Source organism: Ixodes scapularis, unplaced genomic scaffold, assembly GCF_016920785.2.
Source record: "Ixodes scapularis isolate PalLabHiFi unplaced genomic scaffold, ASM1692078v2 ptg001212l_1___fragment_1__unscaffolded, whole genome shotgun sequence".
In the NCBI taxonomy this organism is placed as follows: Eukaryota; Metazoa; Arthropoda; class Arachnida; order Ixodida; family Ixodidae; genus Ixodes; species Ixodes scapularis.
The window spans coordinates 2,791,959-2,802,608 of NW_024610117.1; positions in this window are offsets into that span (position 1 = coordinate 2,791,959).

Consider the following 10,650-nt stretch of genomic DNA (forward strand, 5'->3'; position numbering starts at 1 on the left):
TGCTTCTAATGTAGAAAGAAGTGCACAATGAAATTAGCTACTCGTGCAGTGTGCTGGTACGGAGATTGCAGCTATGGATACTGTTTCACAGGAAAATATGTTTTGTTTTGCTGCAGTTTGTGTCATCAGACATTGCAGCACATCATACCTACGACAGACGGTGGTGCCTGCCGTGTGCTGAGACCTTCCAAGGTGACCTGGGCAGTTACCGTACTTGTGAGCATGGGTGCTTCCATAACCTTGCCAAGGTAACCTCTAGACTTGGGCAAGTATCGCCTCGTATGCAATGCCAAAACTTCCCTTTGCGAGGAAGGTCATAACCAAGCTGCACCAGAGCCTGCCTGGCTACCCCTAGCGTGACATATAGCAGCATCACTATAAGCGGCATTCCGTGTTTCCAGAATTAATCCTTTGTCGATCATAATCTAGAGAACCCGAGACTGATAAAAGCAGGGAAACAATGTCGGAGAAGAAAGACGGGAAAAGAATGTAATCCTTTGCGGCATTGGAGGGTGCTTTCTGGAGTTTACCTTTGTGGAAAATTTGATGTTTCTCGGAGCTTGTTTTGATTAAATTCTCAGTTTTTCAGAATTTAGATATTAAATTTGCTTGCTGAGTTTCTCGATTCTCAGAAAGTCAAAAGAAACAGAAAAAATAACCAGACACAAGTGTATTAATTAATTTATAGTCTCAATGATTGCGGAAGGAGTTGCCTGTGCCTAGACGAGGTTTCTTGAGCTGAATATGGCGGTGTGACTCTAGATCCTCTACAACTCGCAGTACACCCCAGTTAATACCAACTCTCCCACGACAAAACTTGCAAACCAGGGTTACTTATCCTACCTAGTTTGGCGCAGTATGGCCGTCGGAGCTCTTGCGCCATAAAACCCGTAAACAACAAGAGGGTTACTTATCCAGGTGTCGGTACATTAAGCTATCAGTCTCCTCGATTCGGTCACTGAAAAACTTTGTTTTACCCACCTTTTTAAAGGCTCCCGACATACTTGCTACTCACAGCCGTAGGTGCCACGGGAACGTGCCATGCTGCATGGCTGTGCGGGGTGAAGTGTGAAATCTAGAAAGTTCCGCCGCCTTCGCTCGTCCCACAAAATCTGCGGGCTAATGGCTTCCTTCATGATAGAAACTGTACCCCTCTTCACGTTACGAAGCCCAAATGGTTTGTTCGAAACTCTTGTTTGTTTGGAGCATGGCTAGCACAACCACGTCAGAGAGCAGAATGGAACATATTTCTTTCGTGCTGCTGAGCTATTGTTGGGGTTCCGCAGGCTTTATTTGTTGCCATCGAAATTCTTCTAATCAGTTGGAAACAAGTTCTACTGCCAAAACCCAACTCCTCCCCACCCCGACGTCACAAATACCGATGTCACATAGACAAGGGGAACACGACTACAAAATAAACAGAATCACTTCTGGACACTAAGGCATACATTGCCAAGATTGCAGATGTCAAGCAGAACTAAAAACATTGCCCCGTAATGAGTAAAAATAATAACCAACTAATTAGGGAAGTTATTGAAGCTGAAAAGATTTCGAGGTTAGAAGAAAACTGTCACTAAACCTTGTCCAGATTTATTACAAAAAAGAATTAGATAATCTTGCATCCAGATAAAACCAAAAATAACAAAAAAAAAATCTTATTGTTTAAAAAGACAGGCGCAGGCAGAGAAGAAATAATACAAGTCTGAGTTGCAAGTCGGAGCTTCATGAATGTCTTAATTTTGTGTGTGCCTGTGCTTGGTTGCGAATTTTTCGCGCTGTAGAGGAGTATGCAACACCAGCTTGCCCGAGCCTCCATATTTTTAATACTGCCAGTAGAAACTTTCACTTTGAAAATATGGTGAGGACCGAATTTGAAAATTAAATGTCGCCAAACAATTTTTTGCGGACGTAAGGTTTTGGTTACGAGGTCAGTCAAAGCTACTGGTGTGTTTAGCCAATTTTGAGGCAGATTTGTGACCTTGAAAAAAATTACAGGTATACTGTTACATTCTCCTTAGCCTCCTGAAGATGTAAATCACTGGATTGAACCCCTACCATATTGTTTTGTCTCATAACTGATGCAGGTATCTTCTTTTTTTCTTCAACTCAGTTCGACGTAGGAGCTGCCAAGGCGTCCTGTGCCTTTCACGTGAACAGTGGCCAGCACTGGAAGAAGCAATCTTTGGACTGCTGTAATCCATTCTTTGGGCAAGTGAATAAATTTCTTTGAAGCAGAGACCTGGTGTTTGCACAGCAGCTCCACAGAACAAACAACACAAACACAAATGTTTCTTTGCCCAAAGCCTTCGTAGCTGCTTGAACTTATTGATCTGAGCTTGCACGTTGCAATGTTAAGGCAAGATGCAGATATAGTTAACGTCTCTCTAAAAAAATTGGGGGCACCTTATGCTTGGATGTCTAGCTTGATCAACTTGGAACGTCCAGCCGAATTGAAACAAGGATCTAGCCGAACTGAAGCATGCAGCCGAATTGAAACTTGTAGCCGAACTGAAGCGTCCAGCCGAATTGAAACTTCTAGCCGAATTGAGGATGTAGCCGAACTGGAATGTCCAGCCGAATTGAAACTTCTAGCCGAATTGAGGCAACAGCCGAATTGAGGCATCAGCCGGATTGGGACGTAACCCTGCTGCTTGACTAAAAATTATTTCGCTGCTCGAAAAAAAAAAAAAAAAAAAGATCCGCCGCGGGCAGCGACTGACTGCGCTTTGCCGCATGTGCAACGCTCCGTCCGCCTTGAACAAGCTTGTATGCATTGGACTAACATTTTTCGAAGCGCGGCAGGTTTAGTGTAGGTGCTATCACGTGGTCCTGCAAGACTTCCCTGTCCGCCATAAGCTAGTCATTAATTCAAGGACATAACGACGGCAGCGTATTCTAACAGTGTAAAATAAAATGTATATAATATTCATAAGAACACCTTTGTCTTCACTGCTTGGCTTTCAAATGTTTAGCGCTGCAAATAATTGTAATCAAAATATTTTAATGATTGAAGACCCCTCGTCGTGCATCGAACCCAAGATTACGCTTACGTGAAACATGATTCGGCGCAAGGGCGGCTTCAGTCACCTCAAACTTTTTTTTTTTTTTTCGAACGTGGATTCTGCTTTTTAATCTAGCTGAGGTACCACTGGCAGAACACGAGTAGCATACTTGCATCTGAAAACTCATATAGCTGGTTGAGCGAATACAATACTATCGCATTCGTTGAAGCTCGATTTGTTGATTCAAACTTCAACAAATCACACGCACCCATTCTCCCTATTCCTGTTTACCAAGTCATAGCCGTTCACTCACGACGAAAAACGAGTACAAGTAACGGTAGTTTATGCAATGTTGACGTTGCACAGCCGTGATAGCACGGTTTTTAGAAGCGCTATAGAACGAGCACAAGCGTCGAATTTCAACACACTGATTGATTTCTGTCTCCCCGCCGTGACGCCACACGAGAAAAGCGATTTCGTTCTGTCCGTGAAATTAGAAACACAGAAATCAAGATATAAACCCGGTAATAAAACAAAGCGAAATGGATCTCTGCAGCCAACACCCAATCGTTCGCGAGGTGACTAGGCAAAAGCATATATTACCTCCGTGCCTTTGCCCTCTGCACGCCCGCCCGAGAGAGTCATACAAACTCCTTTGCGCTATTATCAACGCGATTGTGTTTGCAAGCCCGTAGTTTGACTTGGCAGGGATTCGTCCCTTCTGACTTTCATAGCTCTCTATCGAACCAGAAAGGTAGATACTTTTCTACATTGGGCGGGATTGCCCGGGCCCTCCAGTTATTTACGGCCAAAATCACACTGGAGGCGCTTGAGCAATGTTCACTCTGGTCGACACAAGTGCTCTCTAAAAATGCCTGTCGCCTAACTTCCCAAAAGATACTTGAAGAGCCAATCATAGAGACCGACGGATAAGGAGGCCGAAATTATGCTTATAACTCATAATATTTATAACACAAATTTGGCCTCGTCATTTCCAAACTGGTTGCCGGACGAAATTGTCTATGCGAATTTCAAGCCAGGGTTGGTAATAGTAACATAAGATACGTACGGCAGAATTCCCTGCCATAAATAAAATGATTTGGCTTACGCCAAAGTAACGCGAGATAGGTGCAAAGAGTTTTCCGAAAAGAAGCGTAAACCGAAAAAAAAGAAAAAAAAAAGAAAAAAGACAGAAGTAAAGGAGAAATAAGAAAAAAAAATCTCTGGTGACGTGGCCAAAAAAAAAATTCTGTTCATGGGAGTTTTCTTGTCACGTGACCGAACAAAAAAAAATAAACGAAATAAAAAAAAGAACACAAGGAAAAAACCATCCCCTGCCCGGTTTTGAAGCTAGGCCCTCTTGATGTGAAACTAGCGCGCTATCCGCTGCGCCAACCTGACTTTTTTTTTTTCTCCTTTCTTTATTGCAAGTTGCGCCAACATAACTCTGCCTGTAATTCTCACGCATTCTCCCATCATAGGAGAAAGCTTAGTTGCCTTCGTAGTTTTCATGCATGTGTTATTTTTATTTCTGGCAAGAGTTCAAGTTCCAGAATGCTTTTAGAGTTTTGGAGCGAAACGAGTTTTCTTCATCCGAGTCACATTCTAGAGCCAGTAGACCGAACAAGGGAGCCTCCATGTGCGCACATGAAGGCACCCTAGACCGCACTGGGTCGTCCAGCTAATCAAGCAGCTATTTTAAAATTCTCCGACGTGACCGTCCTCGGATTCGAGGTCGCCGTTTGACAAGTTTATCTTTCTTCCACCTGGTAGCCGGAACCCCTACGGCAGCTTTGTTCCGTCCTACTCCCTCTCGAGAGGATGGCTCGCCCCGAGGCTAATCCCATTCTCTAGACGCTCTTTCCATCCAGCGCTGACCCTTTCCCTTCCCGTCCCCCAGCTTCGGGAGAGAAGGTTCTTCTCTGCAGAACGTCACGTTTCTACAGCTGCCTTTAAAATAATTTCAAGAAGCGGCAGTTCAAAAAGACTTAAAATGCCGTTCAATGAGGATGCACATAAAGGCCTCTTGTCTTCACGACTTTCGGGTGAAAAATCTCTGTATAGACGCTTTACACACGCGCCAGATTACAGACGCCATTGCCGACCTTCTATTGTCTTACCGATATATCAAACCACTGAAGCGGGCTTCGGCGAGCTTCCACAAAGGGAAACGCTGGGGAAAGAGGCACCGTCGTTTGTAAAATGACAGTAACCTGTCCTCCTGTGCTAATGATTAGGGATGCCGCGAACTTTTTTCGAATCGAAGTTTCGATGATCGAATCAAGCGGTTCGAAAAGGTCGAAAGATTTCGATTTTTCGAATTGTCTATATCGTAAAATTCGACGGAAGTCGAATTTTCGAACTTGTTAAGCTAAGAAGTTCGACGCTTTTCGAACCGTCGAACTTATTACGCTAAAATATTCGATCTTTTACGAACTTTCGAACTTATTGCGCTAAAAAGTTCGATGCTTGTCGAACTTCCGAACTTGTCTGACCAAAAAATTCGATGAATTTTGAACTTCCGAACTTTTTTATCAAAAGAATTCGAAAAGTTTCGAACTTTCGAATCCTCAAAAGTCAGAAGTTCGACGAACTTCGAACTTTGAGGCTAAAAGTTAGACGTTCGTCGAACTTCGAAAGACTGGCGGACGGTTTCATTTGAATTCAAGTAGTGAGGTACAATCGTAATTTTTTTCCCAACTTTCGCACGCGGTGCTGCGTTCCTTACGAAAGACAATGCCGTTTGTTTCAATGTTCTGGCATGCTTAGTTTTAAATAAATAAATTCCCGAAGGGGCGAGGAAGGACGACGGGTTATTGACGATTATCGTTTGTGCCAGATTTGAAGCGCGGTGTAGCCGAAGCTATTTATGGTAGAGATGTTATACTTTTAAGCAATGATCTATGTATAGCCTATGTAATTCAACGTGAGTTTCGAAGAAATGTCCAAACATGTATATACTTGCAAGTATGCCCTAAACTTGATATTTATTTTCGTCGAAGTTGTTTGAGGTAGCGCATTTAAATTAACACCACAGACAGTACATATCATTGCCATCTGCAGAATACAAAATAATGTATTTATTGTTTTTTCACGTTAAGGAATAAATTAACTCAAGGGAGAAGATTTCTAATAGTGTTCAAGTTCAGCACTTCATTAAAAGAACACTTTTTTTTTCGCTTCACGTTCCTGGGACGTGTTTGTACACATATTGGTAAAAGAAACTTGTTTCGAGCTTTTTATCCCCGCAATTATTCATCTTTTTTTTTTTACCATTGGCACAGGTATTTAGGTCGAAAAGACATAGCTTTGAACTTCCGAACCACTAAGCACGTGACGAGTAGTGCCTTCTGACAACGAGTTTCTAACAAGGACCATCTACGCACTCTTTTATGCAGTGAAGAGCGACAGTAGCTATACATATGAATAAATAATTTCAGATTAAAATAAGCTCGACCACGCCCTCTTTCCCCGTAATTGTTTTCTTTAACAGTCCGAAATACCTGGAAGGGGGGGGGGGAGGAGGCTGAAGCCCCCTCCCCCTTCCCCCGCGCTACCCTCTTTCCCCCCGTTTTTCGTCTTCTGAAGCCACTTGTATGGTTGAACGCTCCTCGACCTCGAGTAGTGTCGGCTTTTTGCGAGGTGATTCTTCCGCCCCAGAAAATAAACCTCCAGGACAATTACAAACTTAACTTATTACTTACTACATGCCAGCGTCACTCGGGTGGCGTTCGACCGGATTACTACCAGCGTGCAAAGGGTGGCGAGTTAGTTTGCCAGGTCGCTTCAAAGTTTTTCTGAGCCCCAACCTCCTGCTCGCCCCTGCCATCTCGAACTGGATGAGTCTCGTTAAACAGTGTGTTCGTGTGATCACTACTGCGTGATGCAGGTTAAAGACCCCCCCCCCCCCCCCACCGGCTGGCGGTCGCAATTACTGATCTATGGTCACACGTCACTCTGCACTGGCAAACATTCCAGCACATCCGGGACACTCGTCGTCTTATTTAATTGCCTGACCAACTTCGCAGAATCTAGATATCACACCCTAACTTTTCTAAACTTGATTTTGTGAAAACCAGTCAGTCGTGAAAAAGTTATTTGAAACTGAAACTGTGGAGGAACTTGAAAACCGCACTTCGAACTTTGAAAACTTGGACTAGAAAGGAAATCAAAATCTTCGGGTTTTTTTTGTTTTGTTTTTTTAATTGGCGTTAAAAGAAAATCGAAACCTTCGAACTTTTCGAACTTTATGCAGAAAGAAATTCGATATCTTCGAATTGTTCGAACTTCATATCTGTAAAAATTCGAAGCGTTCAAAGTTTTCGAATTTTATTTCGAAAGAATTTCGAAATCTTCGAATTTATCGAACCTGAAGTAAAAAAATATTCGAAATATTCGAATCCGAAATTTTAGAAACCGTGAAAGCTTCGAACTTTTCCAATTTGAAACTCCACTGTGACCGAAAGTTGCGAATTTTTCGATTTCGAACCTCGGTCGGCATTAAAATATCGAAATTTTTCGATATCGAAACCTCAGTTCGCTTCGCAAATATCGAAACCTTTCGAAATCGAACTTAGGGTGCTTCGCGACATCCCTAGTAATGATGGAGCAGAGTGAAAATTATAAGCGAAAACAAAAAGTGAAAGCCGTTTACAACTCCCTGTAACACCGAATTAGAGGGCAGCTCTTGAGAAGGAGGAGGGAAGGGTACTGGGGGGGGGGGTCACGTGACGATGCCGATGATGTCATCAGTGACGATGACGATGCGGACTCCGATGACATCATCAGCGATGATGACGATGACGATGCGGGTGTCGGTGACGTCATCAGTGACGTCACTGATGACATTATCCGTGATGATGACGATGACGATGCGGATGCCGGTGGCGTCATCAGTGACGTCACTGATGACGTCATCAGTGATGATGACGATGACGACGCGGATGCCTATGACGATGCGGATGCCGATGAGGTCATCAGTGACGTCACTGATGACGTCATCAGTGATGATGACGATGATGATGGGGATGCCGGTGACGTCATCAGTGACGGTAACGTCATCGGGGAGGTCACGTGACCTCGGCGGGGGTCACGTGACCCTGGGGGTGGTCACGTGACCTCGGGGGGTCACGTGACTTCGGGGAGGGGTCACGTGACTTTGAGTGTCACGTGACCTTCGGGGTCACGTGACCCTGGGGGAGGGGTCACGTGACCTCTTGGTGTGACCTTGGGGTGACCTTGGGATGACCTTGGGGGGCCGCGTGACCTTGGGGTGACGTTAATTACGCCGACGCCGACGGCGACGCCGCTCAAGCCGGGAACGGGCCCCTAAGAGCTGCGCTTTAAAAAACTGTTCCAAAATGTAACGACGCACAAACACTTAATTTTTGGTGGCCACCGTCCAGCATTTCTCCCTTCAGTAACCTCTATGAATCGCAGTTGAACAATTGCAGGAACTATACGCAGGCTACTAAAGCTGACTTGCAAAACGTGCAACTCGCGTTGCACCTCCTTGACACAATTCTATCGCAGGGTTCAGTTTAAGGATGTCCTTTACAATAAATAGCCTTCCATCGTGCATTTGCTGTGCGTGCACTTTACTGTTTTAAATAACAGAAGGCCCGTAATGAAGATGGGGCACCTTACTCATTTTTAATTTGCCCCCGACTGTGCTTAAAACACAGTTTGGCTGGGCGTCCATTTAAAATATTACAGTAAAAGGTTTCAGTCCATATTTCAACCCCATTTGCATAAATATTCAGATAACCCAAGTTAAACCACAAAGTAGTAATCGCAGCCTTATACCTGTCAATATAGTGAAAAGGAGGACACATAAAAACCGGCAGTGTCCAGTTGGTGAAGTTCTTCAGCTGCGCTTCTGCAGCACAAAACCTTTCCATGTTGCTGAGAGGCATCAGGAACAGCTGGGGTGGTTCAGGCCTCGCCAGTTTCTGTGGTATCGCCTGTTCCCCGGGCCTCGCCTGCTCTCCCTGTGCTTGAAAGACACCATGTGCCTGAGCACCTGCCCAACAGACTTGCAGTTCCCTGCTCTGCTGCTGTAGCTGCCCATTCTGGATGTGCAGGTCTATCATGGCCTTAGCAGCTGAGCGTCGAAGGCTGCAAGATAAGCAACGCATAAGAAAGCATTACCCATTTTGCTTATGAAAATTATGCTCTGATGATGGGAAGAAACTTTTCCAGAAACTTGGGTTTCGGGAAGTTTCAGAAGAATGCCCGAACCTTCAGGTTTTTTGGATGGGTTTGGGTACCTTTGAAACGGCTGCCAGACACAGCGAGAGCGTTTCAAATTTTTGTAAAAATTTAAGAGACGTTATAATTTGTACGCAATATTCATAAATTTAATAAAAAAAAATTCTGTTGATCAAATAACCTTTCTGAAGGGGAGAAACGGCCCCAATTTCCGGAACTTCACAGTTTTGGCTAGTATGGTCAATAATGAAGGATCGGAAAAAGGGTTATGATGTTTTTCGACTATCAAAGCAAATAAAAACAATATTAATTCGTCGGCGACACACGCGAGTCGCGTTAAGCTTGGCTGCGATAAGCAGAAGTTTAAAAATCCGATATATAGATCCGTGGCTATTAGGCATAGCACGGTGCCTGTACCAGGCACGTAGCCACGATTTTTTTTTTTTTTGGGGGGGGGGGGGGCTTATTTATGACAAAGTGCTGTATGAGGGGGAGGGGGAGAGAAGTCCCAGCAAAATCAAAGATATCGGGGGGGGGGGGGGGGGGGGGGGGGCGGGCGGGCCCCATGGGCCGCCTCCTGGCTACGTGCCTGGCCTGTACCCTTGTTGGAACTGCCATTTCCTGTGCTTTCAGGACGGCCTTTTTTAAACTATCGACCATCTAAGAATCGGGGAGAATCCCGTAAAGAACACTTGCTCTGGGATACAAAACGAAACTCAGGCTGCAAACGGCTGCTCTGTGGTCACATGATACCTCGGGCCTAGGCATATGACGCTTTAAAATGAATTGGCACTTCCAAGTGAAGCACGGGTCGTCAATTACGTCCCTCGTTAAATAGCAGAAGTTCCCAATGCAACTTTGTTTTCTATTGTTTCACTCGCAGCATACAGTGCGTAACAAACGATGCACGTTTCTTCGGTTCTGAGAGCAGACGATGCGACTGCGTCTTGTTTCCCGCAGCGAATGACACTCTGGGACAGACAAACCCTCCATCTTTACTCGCGTTAGCAGGCGACCTTCTTGTTAAAGAAATGTCACCTCCTCCAGTACAAACCGGCCGAGATCTCAGTCTCACCAACCACAAAAATCTGGCCATTGGTACAATATTTCAAGGTACAAACGCAAGCTGCACGGCACGCCTCCGAAGCGAACTTGCTGTACATAAAAACAAACCTCTAAGCTGTCCGTCGAACTTCTCCAGAGTAGGACAGCACCACGGCTGTTCTTGGCAGCATGCAATGCTCTCCCACAGCATTACGAGAGAGTTTTGTGACCAATAGAGTATTGAAGGACTCGGTCACTACTGTAAATGTGCATGTGTCGCTATGAAGATTATGGAGCTAGCTAAAGTGAGCAACTGCACGCAAGCTAATGTGGTCAAGCATGTAACAGAGAGCAGATCAAAAACGTGTGCTACCACATCAGGAGTTTAGATGAA